The sequence below is a fragment of the Macaca mulatta genome, chromosome 1 (assembly GCF_049350105.2).
Source record: "Macaca mulatta isolate MMU2019108-1 chromosome 1, T2T-MMU8v2.0, whole genome shotgun sequence".
Lineage (NCBI taxonomy): Eukaryota > Metazoa > Chordata > Mammalia > Primates > Cercopithecidae > Macaca > Macaca mulatta.
The window spans coordinates 213,770,623-213,789,311 of NC_133406.1; the positions used below are offsets into that span (position 1 = coordinate 213,770,623).

General features: G+C 45.2%; 1 pseudogene; it reads right to left on the reverse strand.

The window, feature by feature from the left end:
* Nucleotides 1-15,913: 15,913 nt before the first annotated feature.
* Nucleotides 15,914-16,780, reverse strand: LOC715741 (large ribosomal subunit protein eL20 pseudogene; annotated as a pseudogene).
* Nucleotides 16,781-18,689: the final 1,909 nt, after the last annotated feature.

The window sequence follows — 18,689 nt, forward strand, 5'->3', positions numbered from 1 at the left end:
GATAAAGTCCCAAAAACTTAACCCTGATCCAACCTATGATTTCATTTGGCTTGCTACTCCACCGCTTCCCCATGCTTCCTGAAATGCAGCCTCAGAGGTCTCTGCTTGGTCTCTCTCTTTTTTTTTTTTTTTCTTTTTCATTGTTTTTTTCTTTGTTATTCAACCAGAGCCAAGTCAGAATCTTTTTTTTTTTTTTTAATTTTGCCTTTCCCCCCGGGCTTCCTAATATGATACACACAAAATATAATATCTATGTTTAATAAACCTTTTATTTGGAATAATTTTAGATTTACAGAGAAGTTGCAGAGATAGTCAAGGGAGCTGGGCGCAGTGGCTCACCCCTATAATCTCAGCACTCTGGGAGGCTGAGTTGGGAAGATTCCCTTGAGGCCAGAAGTTTGAGACCAGCCTGGGGAACACAGCAAGACTCTGTCTCTCTTTTCTTTTTTTTGAGACAGAGTCTCGCTCTGTCACTCAGGCTGCAGTGCGGTGCTGTGGTCTTGGCTCACTGCAGCCTCCACCTCCTTAGTTCAAGTGATTCTCTCTCCTGCCTCAGGAGGGGAGAGTAGCTGGGATTATAGACGCCTGGCTGACTCTGTCTCTTTTTTTTTTTTTTTTTTTTTTTTTTTGAGACGGAGTCTCTGCCGCCCGGGCTGGAGTGCAGTGGCCGGATCTCAGCTCACTGCAAGCTCCGCCTCCCGGGTTCACGCCATTCTCCTGCCTCAGCCTCCCGAGTAGCTGGGACTACAGGCGCCCGCCACCTCGTCCGGCTAGTTTTTTGTATTTTTTTTTTAGTAGAGACGGGGTTTCACCGTGTTAGCCAGGATGGTCTCGATCTCCTGACCTCGTGATCCGCCCGTCTCGGCCTCCCAAAGTGCTGGGATTACAGGCTTGAGCCACCGCGCCCGGCCTAGACTCTGTCTCTTAAAAAAAAAAAAAAAAATTAGGAGCCGGGCACAGTGACTCATGCCTGTAATCCCAGCGCTTTGCAGAAAAAGCCTAAAGTCGGCCGGGCGCAGTGACTCACACCTGTGATCCCAGCACTTTGGGAGGCGGAGGCGGGCGGATCATGAGGTCAGGAGATCGAGACCATCCTGGCTAAAACGGTGAAACCCCGTCTCCACTAAAAATACAAAAAATTAGCCGGGCGTGGTGGCAGGCGTCTGTAGTCCCAGCTACTCCGGAGGCTGAAGCAGGAGAATGCCGTAAACCCGGGAGGCGGAGCTTGCAGTGAGCTGAGATTGCGCCACTGCACTCCAGCCTGGGCGGCAGAGCGAGACTCCGTGTCAAAAAAAAAAAAAAAAAAAAAAAAAAAGAAGAAGAAACAAAGTCAGCATTATTTTACCGTTTAGGGGAAAACTTCCTATCAGAGTGGTCTGAGGATGGAATAGGATCCCTGTAAGTCTGTGCTTCATTCACCAGCCCCATGTGGCTGATGAGCACATGAAATGGTCTACATGGAGATGATTTTTTACATTTATTATTTATTATGATGCTGACTATTTTTGAGACAGGGTCTTGCTCTGTCACCCAGGCTGGAGTGCAGTGGCTTGATCATGGCGCACTGCAGCCTTGACCTGGGCTCAAGCAGTCCTCTCACATCAGCCTCCTGAGTAGCTGGGACTACAGGCATGTACCACCATGCCCAACTAATTTTTCTATTTTTTGTAGAGACAGAGTCTTGCCATCTTGCCCAGGGTGGTCTCGAACTCCTAGACTCATACAATCCGCCCACCTTGGCCTCCCAAGTGCTAGGATTACAGGCATGAGCCACCACACCTGGCAAGACGATTTAATACAAAAAAATCTCCTTAACAATTTTTTATAATCATATCATGTTGAAAGATAAAATATTTCAGATTTGCTGAGTTAAATAAAATATATTATTAAAATTAATTTCACCTCTTTCTTTTTACTTTTTTGGTAGTTACCAGAATGTGTTCAATTATATACATGGCTTGTGTTAGATATATTTGAGCACTGGGTGGATTTGGGTGTAGGGTGGTGGGTGGTGGTAGCAGAGTTTGGATTAGGTGATTTTCTTTTAATTATTAAAAAGTATGTTTTGTTGGCCAGGTGCGGTGGCTCACGCCTGTAATCCCAGCACTTTGGGAGGCCAAGGCGGGTGGATCACGAGGTCAGGAGATCGAGACCATCCTGGCTAACACGGTGAAACTCTGTCTCTACTAAAAATACAAAAAAATTAGCCAGATGTGGTGGCAGGTGCCTGTAGTCACAGCTACTTGGGAGGCTGAGGCAGGAGAATGGTGTGAACCTGGAAGGTGGAACTTGCAGTGAGCCGAGATTGCACCACTGCACTCTAGCCTGGGCAACAGAGTGAAACTCTGTCTCAAAAAAAAAAAAAAGAAAGAAAAGAAAAAAGTATGTTTTGTGTGTGTGTGTGTGTGTGTGTGTGTGTGTTTTCCGAGATGGAGTCTAGCTATGTTGCCCAGGCTGGAGTGCAGTGGTGCCATCTCGGCTCACTGAAACCTCTGCCTCCCAGGTTCAAGCGATTCTCCTGCCTCAGCCTCCCGAGTAGCTGGGACTATAGCTGCGCACCACCACACCCGACCAATTTTTGTGTTTTTAGTAGAGATGAGATTTCACTATGTTGGTCAGGCTGGTTTCGAACTCCTGACCTCGTGATCAGCTCTCCTCCACCTCCCAAAATGCTGAGATTACAGGTGTGAGCCACCGCAGCTTGCCCATTATATCATTCTTATGCCTTTGCATCCTCGTGTAACTGGTAGAGGGTGTCCAGGTTCTTGGCGTCTTGAACAAAGAATTGGACAAAACACACAAAGCAAGGAAAGAATGAAGCAACAAAAGCACAGATTTGCTGGGTGCAGTGGCTCACACCTGTAATCCCAGCACTTTGGGAGGCCGAGGCGGGTGGATCACTAGGGCAGGAGATAGAGACCAGCCTGGCCAACATGAATGAAACCCTGTCTCTACTAAAAATACAAAAATTAGCTGGGCATGGTGGTGCGCATCTGTAATCCCAGCTACTCAGGAGGCTGAGGCAGAGAATCACTTGAACCCAGGAGTCGGAGGTTGCAGTCAGCCGAGAGAATCATTGCACTCCAGCCTGGCGACAGAGCGAGACTCCCTCTCAAAATAAAAAATAAAAAATAAAAATAAAAAAAGAAAAAGAAAAAAAAGCAAAGATTTATTGAAAATGAAAGTACGGCCGGGCGCGGTGGCTCAAGCCTGTAATCCCAGCACTTTGGGAGGCCGAGGTGGGCGGATCACGAGGTCAGGAGATCGAGACCATCCTGGCTAACACGGTGAAACCCCGTCTCTACTAAAAATACAAAAAACTAGCCGGGCGCAGTGGCGGGCGCCTGTAGTCCCAGCTACTCGGGAGGCTGAGGCAGGAGAATGGCGTAAACCCGGGAGGCGGAGCTTGCAGTGAGCTGAGATCCGGCCACTGCACTCCAGCCTGGGTGACAGAGCAAGACTCCGTCTCAAAAAAAAAAAAAAAAAAGAAAAAAGAAAATGAAAGTACATTCCACAGGGTGGGAGTGGGCCTGGACATAGGGCTCAAGAGCCCCATTACAGAATTTTTTGGGATTTAAATACCCTCTAGAGGTTTCCATTGGTTACTTGGTGTAGCCCCTATGTAAATGAAGAGGATGAAGTAAAGTTACAAAGTTATTGGCCAGGCACGGTGGCTCACACCTGTAATCCTTTGGGAGGCTGAGGAGGGTGGACCGCTTGAGGTCAGGAGTTCAAGACCAGCCTGGCCAACATGGTGAAACCCCATCTCTACTAAAAACACAAAAATTAAGGCTGGGCGTGGTGGCTTATGCCTGTAATCCCAGCACTTTGGGAGGCCAAGGCGGGCGGATCACCTGAGGTCGGGAGTTCAAGACCAGCCTGACCAACATGGAGAAACCTGGTCTCTACTAAAAAATACAAGAACTAGCTAGGCGTGGTGGTGCATGCCTGTAATCCCAGGTGCTCGGGAGCCTGAAGCAGGAGAATCGCTTGAACCCTGGAGGCGGAGGTTGTGGTGAGACGAGATCGTTTCATTGCACTCCAGCCTGGGCAACAAGAATGAAACTCCGTCTCAAAAAAAAAAAAACAACAAAAAAAGCCAGGTGCGGTGGCTCACACCTGTAATCCCAGCACTTTGGGAGGCCGAGGCGGGCAGATCTCGAGGTCAGGAGTTCAAGACCAGCCTGGCCAACATGATGAAACCCCTCTCTACTAAAAATACAAAAATTAGCTGGGCGTGGTAGTGGGTGCCTGTAATCCCAGCTACTCAGGAGGTTGAGGTGGGAGAATTGCTTGAACCTGGGAGGTGGTGGTTGCAGTGAGCTGAGATTGTGCCATTGCACTCCAGCCTGGGCAACAAGAGTGAAATTCTGTCTCAAAAGAAAAAAAAAATTAGCCAGGCGTGGTAGCACATGCTGTAATCCCTGCTACTTGGGAGGCTAAGGCAGGAGAATCGCTTGAACCAAGGAGACTGAGGTTGCAGTAAGCCGAGATTGCGCCACTGCACTCCAGCCTGAGCAACAAAGAGAGACTCCATCTCAAAAAAAAAAAAAAAAGTCATTTATTCTGTGTACACCCTATGTAAATGAAGAGGATATTTCCTGTCATAGCTGAAGTGTTTCCATTTGATTTAGTTCTAGGATGTCCTTAGGTTCCCTGTCTCCAGGCCCTATTCTCCTGCCTCATTTCCCCCTTGAAAGACATGATTCCTATAAATCTTTATAGGAGGCAGAGGGACCGATGGTGTTTTTTCTGTAACTGCTTCATCCTGGCTTGGGGCATAGTGCCTACCTATTGGGGACCACAGAACTCTCACCCTGCTCTGTCTAGTGGAGACGGGGTAGCTCCTTGAAGGCCAGGGATGGTGTCTTCACCTGGAACTGGCTGGAACAGTTGTCACGTGATCATCTGAAGCTTGATTGTCTCTGGGCAAGAGGAAATGAATTTGGTTAAAAGAATTAATGGTAACTTCATAGGGTGGATAGCTATGCTGTGAGGAATGTTTGTTATACAGATCTGCAGGAGAAAAACAAAACCTGGTCTGTTGCCTGTTCTAGGACCTATGTGTTTCCTTAAAGTCTTAGCATGAGCGACTCCATTTTGGTCTAGTTTGGTCTATGGGGACCTAGTGCATGAGCTCAATCCAAAACAATGGCCTCTCATAATTTTGTTTTTAAAAATTCCCCCTTTTTGGTCAGGTTCTCACTTAGGTGAGAGTGACCAAAACTTAGGGCCTTAGTGCTACTGTCAGTTACCATCGTTTTGAGTTTCTGGTCTCAGCACATCATTCATCGGTTACAGTATCCTCATGGTCACACATTTCTTTCAGCTCTTGTCATTCCAGTTGAAGAGAGACCACTTGACATTCTAGAGATAGCTGCATGCAAATATTTCAAACCTTTGAGAGAGTACAGCACACCGAGGGTTTGGAGTATGCTCCTTACCCAGGGTCCCCATAAACCAAATCTCCCATAATCAAATAGATCAAAGAATGAGCTAAAGAGTCTATTCACCTAACTAAGCAATCTCTTTGCTAATCCCCTACCACTGAATCTCTATAATCTTCATTTGATGTATTTTTCCATAGGCCACAAGTAGCAGCAGTTGCACAGATATTTCCTTGTTCAGCCAATTCCAACTTTCACAAGAGAATTTAAAGTCTATCGTGTGGCCTGTAATCCCAGCACTTTGGGAGGCCAAGGCGGGCAGATCACTTGAGGTCAGGAGTTTGAGACCAGCCTGACCAACATGGCGAAACCCTGTCTCTACTAAAAGCACAAAAATTAGTCAGGGATGGTGGTGGGCCCCTGTAATCCCAGCTACTTTGGAGGCTGAGGAAGGAGAATTGCTTGAACCCAGGAAGCAAAGGTTGTGGTGAGTCGAGATTGTGCCACTGCACTCCAGCCTTGGTGACAGAGTAAGACTCGGTTTCAAAAATAAAATAAAATAAAATAAAATAAATAAAGTCTATCATGTAGCTATAGCCTTTGCAGTAGAATCTGCTATAGAGCCTATCATGAGGGATACATGTCTAATCACTGCATTTCCAAACCATGGGAAAAGGACCTAACAAATGATGCCCTTTCAGAAGAATGAAGGCTCCTGACAATGTTCTCTTTAACCCACTGTGTGGGTGAAGGAGAGTGAGCCAATTTTATGTTTCTGACTGATTATGAGGCAATGTATGTATCATTAAAGTTTCTCACTTACATTGGCCTTCATCTTTTATCTGTCAAAGTATGAGCTTATCCATTTATAAGGCTGGCTGCAAAACCCTTCATACATAAAAGTATGCCCCACAAGTGCACACAACAGACCCCTTTTCCATTTCTATTGTTCACAGAGGCATAAGCAAGGGAAAAATATTCAAAGAGTCTCAAGATAGTAGAGAAGTCGAGAAGGGCGGATCACGAGCTCAGGAGATCGAGACCATCCTGGCTAACACGGTGAAACCCCGTCTCTACTAAAAAATACAAAAAATTAGCCGGGCGAGGTGGCGGGTGCCTGTAGTCCCAGCTACTCGGGAGGCTGAGGCAGGAGAATGGCGTGAACCCAGGAGGCGGAGCTTGCAGTGAGCTGAGATCCGGCCACTGCACTCCAGCCTGGGCAACAGAGTGAGACTCCGTCTCAAAAAAAAAAAAAAAAAAAAGATAGTAGAGAAGTCTTGAGTCTCACGATGATAGAGAAGTCTTTTTTTTTTTTTTTTTTTTTTTTTTTTTTTTTTTTTGAGACGGAGTCTTGCTCTGTAGCCCGGGCTGGAGTACAGTGGCCGGATCTCAGCTCACTGCAAGCTCCGCCTCCCGGGTTTATGCCATTCTCCTGCCTCAGCCTCCGGAGTAGCTGGGACTACAGGCGCCCGCCACCTCGCCCGGCTAGTTTTTTTTTTTGTATTTTTTAGTAGAGACAGGGTTTCACGGTGTTAGCCAGGATGGTCTCGATCTCCTGACCTTGTGATCCACCCGTCTCGGCCTCCCAAAGTGCTGGGATTACAGGCTTGAGCCACCGCGCCCGTCCGAGAAGTCTTTATTTATTTCTTTTTTGAGACGGAGTCTTGCCCTGTTGCCCAGGCTGGAGTGAAATGGCATCATTTCGGCTCACTGTAACCTCCGCCTCCTGGGTTCAAGCGATTCTTCTACCTCAGCCTCCCAAGTAGCTGGGATTACAGGCATGCACCACCACACTTGGTTAATTTTTTGTATTTTTAGTAGAGACGGGGTTTCGTCATGTTGGCCAGGCTGGTCCTGAACTCCTGACCTCGTGATCCTCCCGCCTTGGACTCCCAAAGTGCTGGGATTTCAGGCGTGAGCCATCGCTCCCAGCCTGTAGAGAAGTCTTGATCCATGATCTTGGGAAAAGCTGTTCACACCAAGGATGCCATCTTCTTCTGGGGAGAAACTTCTTTAGCGTTATCTTAAGGATTCTAATGGGTGTACAGTTCCAAGAATGTGGAGGGACCCTTCTTAGTTGTGAGATTATGAATCCAAAGTTCAAGGTCCCACAGTTTTGCTGTAGTGTGGATGGCAAGGGGAGTCTTTCTCTGATGTTCTCAGAAGATCCAATTTTTGGGTTCTAGATTGTGAAGGGGTTGATTGTCCTATCAGTGAACTATAAAAAACTTTCTTTACCTGGTGAAAATACACTGTAGCATAATAATCTACTGTTATAAAATCAGCCCTCTTGCATGGGAAAGCTATTGTGTAACCAGAAAACAGGCATTGAAAATGACAATTGAAATGTTTAAATGGCCTGTCAGGTAGCCAAATGTACCTGAAGCTTTGGGGCCAAGTGCAGTGGCTCATGCCTGTAATCCTAGCACTTTGGGAGGCCAAGGCGAGTGACCTGAAGCTTTGACTGTCTTCCCGAGAATATGAATTTGACAAACCAAACATTGGTTATAAACTGAATTAGCAATGTATAAGTCAGCACACCAATATATATTTAATTTGGATCATTTTATCTTTTCCATGATGAGTCATGGAATGCATAACCTTTACTAATGAAAGCTTTAAGGACTCAGGAAGGACAGGTGGCTGCGTTGGTTCACCATGAGTCCATGCTTAACATTGAACTTATGTCCTTTTGAATATCAGTTGTTTCTCCAATTTAGGTGCATAGCACTGATAACGAATGGGTTATCACAGGTAATTTCACTTAGACCATGGAGTTTATTCAAATTGTATATCTAAACAATTTCAGTATCAGCTGATTTAGCATGCAAATCTGGGAATGTATTTTCTTGGTATTCAATTAATTTTTGTTCTACTTAAGTTAGCAGTTTTATACAAGGAAATTTGCTTATTTCTGTGGTCTACAGTAACTCAACATAATAAACATAATTATGATTGATAGCATATACTCAGACATTTAGAATTTTAGAAATCCCATGCAATTTTCTAACATACATTAATATTTACTAAAGTATAACTTGAAAAAGATTAAACTTTTTTTATTTTGACAGTGCTTCCCAGGGAACTAAACATATCAAATAAGCCTGTTTACTTCTCTTTTGAATGCTTCAGGAGCATGCTATAGTATCTCAAAGTTAGGTCAGAAAAGAAACTTTTATAATCCCAGCATTTTGGAAGGTCGAGATGGGCAAATCACCTGAGGTCAGGAGTTCAAGACCATCCTGACCAACATGGTGAAACCCTGTCTCTACTAAAAATACAAAAAATTAGCCTGGTATGGTGTGCACCTGTAGTCCCAGCTACTCGGGAGGCTGAGGCAGGAGAATCATTGGAAGGTGGAGGTTGCTGTGAGCCAAGATAGCACCACTGCACTCCAGCCTGGTCAACAGAGTGAGACTCTCTCTTAAAGAAAAAAAGAAAAGAAAAGAGAATTTTGAAGCAGAAATTTGATTTCGGGACGCCTATTAAATAAGTTAAAGGTGAGTTAATAAAGTTTTTTTGTTTGTTTGTTTGTTTGTTTGTTTTTTGAGACGGAGTCTTGCTCTGTCGCCCGGGCTGGAGTGCAGTGGCCGGATCTCAGCTCACTACAAACTCCGCCTCCCAGGCTTACGCCATTCTCCTGCCTCAGCCTCCCGAGTAGCTGGGACTACAGGCGCCCGCCACCTCGCCCAGCTAGTTTTTTTGTATTTTTTAGTAGAGACGGGGTTTCACCGTGTTAGCCAGGATGGTCTCAATGTCCTGACCTCATGATCTGCCCATCTCGGCCTCCCAAAGTGCTGGGATTACAGGCTTGAGCCACCATGCCCGGCCAACAAAGTTAAATAAGTAAAAAAAAAAAAAATTGGAAAGATTTGTCTATAAGGTTTTATTAAAAATTGGGTTTGGGGTTGACATTAATAACACAGTAATGCAAGGATGAAAATTTGGCTTTCTCTCTTGAACAAGATTTCCACGTAATTTTAAAAGACAATGAAAGATTTTTGTTTGCCTTTTGAATAAACTACTGGGGAAAAAAAAAAAAGAAGGGAAAGACAAGAGATAGAATGTTTGGAAAGCTAAGTCTTCCCTCTATCAATAAGTAAAGGTTTTTGCCTTTCAAAAGTCTGTTAGTCACCATTTTGGCTAAATGAATGACTTATGGTAACCTGGAATTCTATTTCATAATATTAAGTGTTTTAAACCTTTAACTTATTATTATTATTATTTTGAGATGGAGTTTTTGCTCTGTTGCCTGGGCTGGAGTGCAATGGTGCAATCTCAGCGCACTGTAACCTCTGCCTCTTGGGTTCAAGTAATTCTTGTGCCTCAGCCTCCCAAGTAGCTGGGATTACAGGTATCTGCCACCATGCCCAGCTAATTTTTTATTTTTAGTAGAGAGGAGGTTTTACCATGTTGGCCAGGCTGGTCTCAAAGTCTCTCTCTTTTTTTTTTTTAAAGACCTAATCTCGTTCTATTGCCCGGATGGTGCACAGTGGTGTGATCTCGGCTCATTGCAACCCCTGCCTCCCAGGTTCAAGTGATTCTCCTGCCTCAGCCTCCCGAGTAACTGGGACTACAGGTTCATGCCACCATGCCCAGCTAATTTTTGTATTTTTAGTAGAGATGAGGTTTTACCCTGTTGGCCAGGGTGGTCTCGAACTCTAGACCTCACCTCAGGTGATTCACCAGCCTTGGCCTCCCAAAGTGCTAGGATTATAAGCGTGAGCCATCGCACTCAGCCCAGAATTTTTTACAAGATTAATTTTTTTACAAACCTTTCACAACTTGTTCAAACCTTTAGCTTTATCCTAACTTAAAACAATCTTTTAACTCTTTAGGCAAAAAAATCCATATTACCACACCTGTTTATAATCTTTTACAAAAACACATTTCAGTTTTCTTACATACTTGCACGTAAAACTGTTTCTTCAGTATTCTCAATTACAGGTTACAATGTTAACTCTTAGCGACTTTTACTTTTGGTGAAAACCTTGGTAAGTTAGGAATTTTAATTATGTATTAGGTGTGGAGCCTAGACCCAGACAGAAGTGCAGATGAGGTCTGACTCTTTCCAGCATCTAACGCCATGTGTCCCAGGCCTTAGCTACCTGTAAGGCAGGCAAGTTGTACAGTGAAAGAGTCATGGTGGGCCGGGCGCGGTGGCTCAAGCCTGTAATCCCAGCACTTTGGGAGGCCGAGACAGGTGGATCACGAGGTCAGGAGATCGAGACCATCCTGGCTAACATGGTGAAACCCCATCTCTACTAAAAAACACAAAAAACTAGCCGGACGATGTGGCAGACGCCTGTAGTCCCAGCTACTCAGGAGGCTGAGGCAGGAGAATGGCGGGAACCCGGGAGGCGAAGCTTGCAGTGAGCTGAGATCCGGCCACTGCACTCCAGCCTGGGCGACAGAGTGAGACTCCGTCTCAAAAAAAAAAAAAAAAAAAAGAAAGAGTCATGGTGGCATTTTATGAAGTAGTTATGAGGACTAATCATTTTTAAATTGTTAAACATTTCTTGCATAAATTCTCTCATAAATTCTTTCACAGCTGGGTGCAATGGCTCATGCCTGTAATCTCAGCACTTTGGGAGGCCAAGGCAGGCAGATCACCTGAGGTCAGGAGTTCAAGATGAGCCTGGCCAACATGGTGAAACCCTGTCTCTACTAAAAATACAAAAATTAGCCAGGCATACTGGTGGTCACCTGTAATCCCAGCTACTCAGGGTTGAACCCAGGAGGCGGAGGTTGCAGTGAGCTGAGATCACGCCATTGCACTCCAGCCTGGGTGACAAGAGTGAACTCCGTCTCAATAAATAAATAAATAAATAAATCCTTTCATGACTTACACAGACCGTGTAGGACATGCTTGGACTTTCTGACTTGTCCTAAACATCCCTTTTTTTTTTTTTTTTTTTTTTTTTAAGACAGAGTCTTGCTCTGTCACCAGGCTGGAGTGCAGTGGCATGATCTTGGCTCACTGCAACCTCTGCCTCCCAGGTTCACGTCATTCTCCTGCCCCAGCCTCCTGAGTAGCTGAGATTATAGGCGCCCATGACCATGCCCAGTGGTATTTTTGTATTTTTAGTTTTTGTATTTTTAGTACAGATGGGATTTCACCATGTTGGCCAGGATGGTCTCAATCTCCTGACCTCGTGATCCACCCTCCTCAGCTTCCCAAAGTGCTGGGATTACAGACATGAGCCTCTGCACCTGGCCTTTTTTCTTTTTCTTTTTCTTTTTTTTCTGAAATGGAGTCTCGCTTTGTCACCCAGGCTGGAGTGCAATGGCATGATCTCAGCTCACCGCAACCTCTGCCTCCCAGGTTCAAGCAATTCTCCTGCCTCAGCCTCTCCTGAGTAGCTGGGATTATAGGCATGTGTCACCACACTCGAATATATATATATATATATATATATATATATATATATATATATATATAGTATTTTTAGTAGAGATGGGGTTTCACCAAGTTGGTCAGGCTGATCTTGAACTCCTGACCTCATGATCCACCCCCCTTGGCCTCCCAAAGTGCTGGGATTACAGGTGTGAGTCACTGTGCTTCGCCAACACCCCCCCTTTTTGAACAACCAGTTATTTTACTTTAGGACAAGAATTTACCATAAAAGATCCTTTCTTATGTAAAAGCTCTTTTCTTTATAACCTTCTTTGCATAGCTAGGGGGCATGGCTAATTTCACATGTCCCCAGGCCTTATATAGAATCTAATGTTCCAAAATAAATTAAACAATCTTTAAAAATCAAAGAAACAGCTTATGACCATAAAGCATTTAGCAAACCTAATATCTGACCTGCATAATTTAGACCAAATGTTCACATTTTTGAAGATATTTTTATTTTACCAATAATCTTTAAACTCTCTTTGGCCAGACTCTGTGGTTCATGCCTGTAATCCCAGCACTTTGGGAGGCCAAGGTGGGTGTATCACCTGAGGTCAGGAGTTTGAGACCAGCCTGGCCAACATGTGAAATCCAGTCTCTGCCAAAAAAAAAAAAAAAAAGGCAGGCATGGTGGTGCACACTGGTAATCCCAGCTACTCGGGTACTCAGGAGGCTGAGGCAGGAAAATTGCTTGAACCTAGGAAGCAGAGGTTGCAGATCATGCCACTACACTCCAGCCTGGGTGACAGAGCAAGATTCCATCTCACAAAACAAACAAATAAACAAAAAACTTTCTTTATTTCCCAAAGATTACTTAAGTCACATAAACTAAATAAAAGGTATTACACCTTTCCCTTTTCTGACAAAATATTTTATTTAAGCTTTTATTAAACTAATTAATTAAAGCTCTTCTATAGTTTATATAGAAGACATATAAATACACAGACAGACAGAAAACAAAGGACTCATTCCCTAAGCCAGGAATTGAACTCTAAACCTAGGCTGCCATTGTGAAAAGAGAAAGCATGGCCACGTGGTTACTAAATGTCAGCCTCCCAAGGACATGACTGACCAGTTTGCTGGGCCATCTTGAAGACCTATGGGGTCCTAGGCATGCATTTTATCCTAAGGTACCCCTCTTTATGACAGAACAATACAGAAAAACACAAAGCACACCAAATTCACTACAACTTAAGACCAGCCCCAGAATTCTTTTTTGTAATAATCAAAACTTTACAGAGGCGATGAACAGTGACTTTTATCCTTCAATAAACCAGTTTGCACAGAGAGAGAGAGACCAGAGTAAGGTAAGAAGTTCTTACCCTTTTGCCTGCATGTCAGGTTTCTGGGTTCTCTCTGAGCAGCCCTAGCAACCCTGCTCAACTGTATGCAAACGAACACATTGCCATGAATTAAGAATATTCACAAATAGTTTAGAAATTTTGGAGAAACTAGGCAGATAGAGAAATATGACTCAAATTCTATCTATGAAAGTATACTTAACACACTTAAAGTATCAGGAAGCCTAAACTCCAAAAAGTTAGTTTAAGGTTAAATAGTTGGTGTTTTCCATTAATTCCTGCAGGCCTAGCAGAGGTAGCTTAGGAATGCCAGATAAATGGAACAAATGATGACTTGCTAGAAATGCATAGGAAACAAAATAACTATTCATAGAACCAAATAAAAACCTTCCACTAGAAACTAAAAAAAAATCATGGTTTTATATGTATGCATACACAAGTAAAGCTCAGAGGACAATAAACAGCAAATGAATGAAAATTAGAAGCAAACAACCAACCAACCCTTAATTTTCCTACTCAGTCTACTCTGGAAGCTACAGTGTTACCCAGGGCCCCAAAAAACACACATAATGAATATTTTATTCCTGATACACAATTGAATATCCTGAAGTCCACAATATCACCATAAGTCTAGTGCAATCAAGAAATTCACTCCAGGCGCATGACAAATACGTACTCCAGTGCCAGCACTATCCAGGCAAAACAGTAAACATAATATGAAGCAATGCAAGCATGTATGTGAAATTTGGCTCCACACCAAATCTGGCTTCATGCTTAACTGTATTTAAAAGAGAATGGCCAAACTGCCAATGTGTTTCTTTCCAGTACTTTTTTTTTTTTTTTTTTTTGAGATGGAGTCTTACTCTGTCGCCCAGGCTGGAGTACAGCGGTGCTATCTCAGCTCACTGCAACCTTCGCCTCCCGGATTCAAGCAATTCTCCTGCCTAAGCCTCCCGAGTAGCTGGGACTACAGGCACCCACCACCACGCCTGGCTAATTTTTGTATTTTTATTAGAGACAGAGTTTCAGCATATTGGCTAGGCTGGTCTCAAACTCCTGACCTTGTGATCCACCCGCCTTGGCCTCCCAAAGTGCTAGGATTACAGGCGTGAGCCACTGTGCCCAGCCTACAATACTTCTTATTTTACTTTAATCAAGACTAAGAGCTTTAACTACAAAAATGTTAATTAGCCAAATGTCTTCAATTCTCTATCAGGTTTATTTGTTTGTTTGAGATGGAGTCTTGCTCTGTCGCCCAGGCTGGAGTGCAGTGGTGCCATCTCGGCTCACTGAAACCTCTGCCTCCTGGGTTCAAGCAATTCTCCTGCTTCAGCCTCCTGAGTAGCTGGGATTACAGCTGCGCACCACCATGCCCAGCTAATTTTTAAATTTTTAGTAGAGATGAGGTTTCACTATGTGCCAGGCTGGTCTTGAACTCCTGACCTCCTGATCAGCTCTCCTCCCACTCCCAAAGTGCTAGGATTACAGGTGTAGGCCACCGCAGCTTGCCCATTATATGATTCTTATGCCTTTGCATCCTCATGTAACCAGTGGAGGGTGTCCAGGTTTTTGGCATCTTGAACAAAGAACTGGACAAAACACACAAACAAAGCAAGGAAAGAATAAAGCAACAAAAGAAGAGATTTATTGAAAATGAAAGCACACTCCACATGGTGGGAACGGGGCCGGATTTAGGGGCTCAAGAGCCCCGTTACATAATCTTCAGGGTTTTAAATACCCTCTAGAGGTTTCCATTGGTTACTTGGTGTAGTCCTTATGTAAATGAAGAGGATGAAGTAAAGTTACAAAGTTATTTACTTGATGTACACCCTATGTAAATGAGGAGGATATTTCCTCTCATAGCTGAAGTGTCTCCATTTGATTTAGTTCTAGGAAGTCCTTAGGTTCCCTGCCCCCAGGCCCTATTCTTCTGCCTCACTCATAGCTTAGCTTCAGGATTAGGTGATCTTTATAATAAATTTTTTTTTTTTTTTTTTTTTTTGAGATGGAGTTTTGCTGTCGTTGCCCAGGCTGGAATGCAATGGCATGATCTCAGCTCATCGCAACCTACGCCTCCCAGGTTCAAGTGATGCTCCTGCCTCAGCCTCCTGAGTAGCTGGGATTATAGGCATGTGCCACCATGCCCACCTAATTTTGTATTTTTAGTAGAGAAGGGTTTCTCCATGTTGGTCAGGCTGGTCTTGAACTCTCGACCTCAGGTGATTCGCCTGCCTCGGCCTCCCAAAGTGCTGGGATAACAGGCATGAGCCACTGTGCCCAGCATTCATTTCTTAATTTTAAATTATATTTTTAATTTTCTCAGGAATACTCATTCTCCTGTTTCCTATAGTCAAGTGCTACCTGTCCTTCAAATGTCATTCATTCATTCATTCATTCATTCATTCATTCATGCAGCCAGTGAATCAACCATTTCCTGAGCAGGTCCCATGCCCTGGCACTGGGAATTCTCTGGAAAACAAGAATTCCTAGCCCAGAGTGAGAAACAGAAGTGCCCAGCCAGAGGAGCCCTAAGCCAGCATGGGAGGGGATGATGTACCTTCTGTAATGCACCCTTTTCCCCCATCCCTATTCTAATTTTCCTTCTACAGTGAACTCCCAGGGCCTCTCTCTCTCTCTCTTTTTTTTTTTTGGAGACAAAGTCTCACTCTGTTGCCCAATTTGGAGTGCAGTGGCGTGATCTCGGCTCACTGCAACCTCTGCATCCTGGGTTTAAGCGATTCTCATGCCTCAGCCTCCGGAGTAGCTGGGATTACACACAGGGATGCACCACCACGCCCAGCTAATTTTTGTATTTTTAGTAGAGATGGGGTTTCACCATGTTGGCAAGGCTGGTCTCGAACTCCTGACCTCGGGTAATCTGCCCGCCTCAGCCTCCCAAAGTGCTGGGATTACAGATGTGAGCCACCGCGACCGGAATCTTTCTTTTTTTTTTTTTTTTTAAAATACCGGGGCGTTCATGACTTTATTTGGGGCACATACCGGGCCAGGGCCCTGTACCTAGAAGAAGGTGTTGGGTCTCCTGGTGGTGAAGTGTGGCTTGTGCTGACAGCACAGGACCCCATGGGGCAGCAGGAACTTGATCTTGGAGTCGTGGAATTTCTTGTCGGCGGCCGCGGGCATTTGCTGGCTGCGATCTCCTCCACCTTCATGATCTGGATGGAATGGGTCCAGGCGGGGTGCCGGGCGCCCATATCTCTGTAGCACTGGGTGACAGTGCCCGCAGTGTTCAGGTCCCGGTATTCTCAGTACATGCTGTGGGTGCCGCGCGGGAGTCATAGCACAGCCAGATGCCGAAGTTCTTCAGCCGTAGGGGGGACTTCTCAGACACCAGCCCACAGTAGACAATCTCCCCTGAAGACTCCTTCATCTTCTTTGAGATATGAAGTACCAGAAGTGGGACCTGTCGACGACATGATTAGGCGCAAAGATTCCCATGCGGTAGAGGGGCGGTGTGTGGCATTTGGGGGTGGGCAGGGAGCGACCCACCACCTTGTACTCTCATAGTGTGCCCAAGGCCTTCATGGCATCCTCTAAGAGCTGGTTGACACCCGCAAAAGGACTCTTTCTCCTTTTTTTTAAGTCAGGGTCACACTTTATTGCCCAGGCTGGAGTGCAGTGGTGTAATCCTAGCTCACTGCAGCCTCAACCTCCCAGGTGCAAGTGATCTTCAGCTCCCCTACTCCCAGGGGTCTCACTATGTTGCCCAGGCTGATCTCCAACTCCTGGGCTCAAGGGATCCTCCTACCTCAGCCTCCCAAATTCCTGGGTTTACAGGCCTGAGTCACCCTGCCTGGCCAGGTCTCACTTTTGCATTAGTTTCCTGTATTTCTAGGAAATTGACGTCCAGGTCCCCAACCTCCATTGGTTTTCTTTCCTATGATCCATCTTCAGGAGAACTGACACTGACATCCACGTGCTGCTTCTTTCCCACCTCCCTCCTCACACTTTGCAAAGGAATTTTACCCTACAGCATTGGGGGTTGGGGACTGGAGAGGGAATGAAAACCTCCAGGGGCACCAATCAAAGGTGAAGGGCTCTATTGACCAAATAACAAGGAGCTTTGCATACCTGGCAGTTGCCAGATCTTTGCTTTCAACAAAGGCAAAGGAGGTTCTAATTCTATTGTCATTAAAAATAAGTTTCAGTGATAGGTCACTATGTGATTTTTGGCTTGTAACCCAGAAGGAATTCAACTAATTAAGTGACATTACTGTGGCCAGGTGTGGTGGCTCACGCTTATAATCCCAGTACTTTGGGAGGCTGAGCAGGTGGATTACTTGAGGTCAGGAGTTCGAGACCAGCCTGGCCAACATGATGAAAACTAGTCTGTACTAAAAATACGAAAAACATAGCCAGACATGGTGCCACACAACTGTAATCCTAGCTACTCAGGAGGCTGAGGTGGGAGGATTGCTTGAACCCAGGAGGCAGAGGTTGCAGTGAGCTGAGATCATGACACTACACTCCAGCCTGGGTGACAGAGGAAGACTCCATCTCAAAAAAGAAAAAAAAAAAAAGGCCAGGCATGGTGGCTCCTACCTGTAATCCCAGCACTTTGGGAGGCTGAGGTGAACAAATCACTTGAGGTCAGGAGTTCGAGACCAGCCTGGTCAACATGGTGTAACCGTCTCTACTAAAATACAAAATTAGCTGGGCACGGTGGCGCATACCTGTAGTCCCAGCTACTCGGGAGGTTGAGGAATGAGAATCGCTTGAACCTGGGAGGTAGAGTTTGCAGTGAGCCAAGATTGTGTCACCACACTCCAACCTGGGTGACAGACATTATTGTAACACAATTCCCTCCATTCTTTTTTCTTTTTTCTTTTTAAAGACAGGGTCTTGGCCAGGCTTGGTGGCTCACACTTGTAATCCCAGCACTTTGGGAGGCTGAGGCGGGTGGAACACAAGGTCAGGAGTTCAAGATCAGCCTGGCCAACATGGTGAAACCCCGTCTCTACTAAAAATACAAAAATTAGCTGGGTGTGGTGGCAGGTGCCTGTAATCCCAGCTACTCAGGAGGCTGAGGCAGAGAACTCCTTGAACACAGGAAGCAGAGGTTGCAGTGAGCCGACAGCGCACCACTGCCCTCCAGCATGGGTGACAGAGCGAGACTTTTTTTTCTCTCAAAAAAAAAAAAAAACAAACAAACAAAAAAAAACAGGTCTTGCTGTGTCACCCAGGCTGGTTTTACCCAGGCTGGAGTGCAGTGGTGTGATCATAGCTGATTGCAACTTCAAAATTCTGGGCTCAAGTGATCCTCCTGCTTTGGCCTCCCCAAAGTGTTGGGATTATAGGCATGAGTCTCTGTGTTTGGCCTCCAGTAATTTTTTTTTGAGACAGAGTTTTGATCTTGTCGCCTAGGCTGGAGTACAGTGGCGCAATCTTGGCTCATTGCAACCTCCACCTCCCGGATTCAAGCAATTCTCCTGCCTCAGCCTTCCAAGTAGCTGGGATTACAGGCATGTGCCACCTCGCCCGGCTAATTTTTGTATTTTTAGTAGAGACGGGGTTTCTCCATGTTGGTCAGGCTAGTCTAGAACTCCTGACCTCAGATGATCCACCCACCTCAGCCTCCCAAAG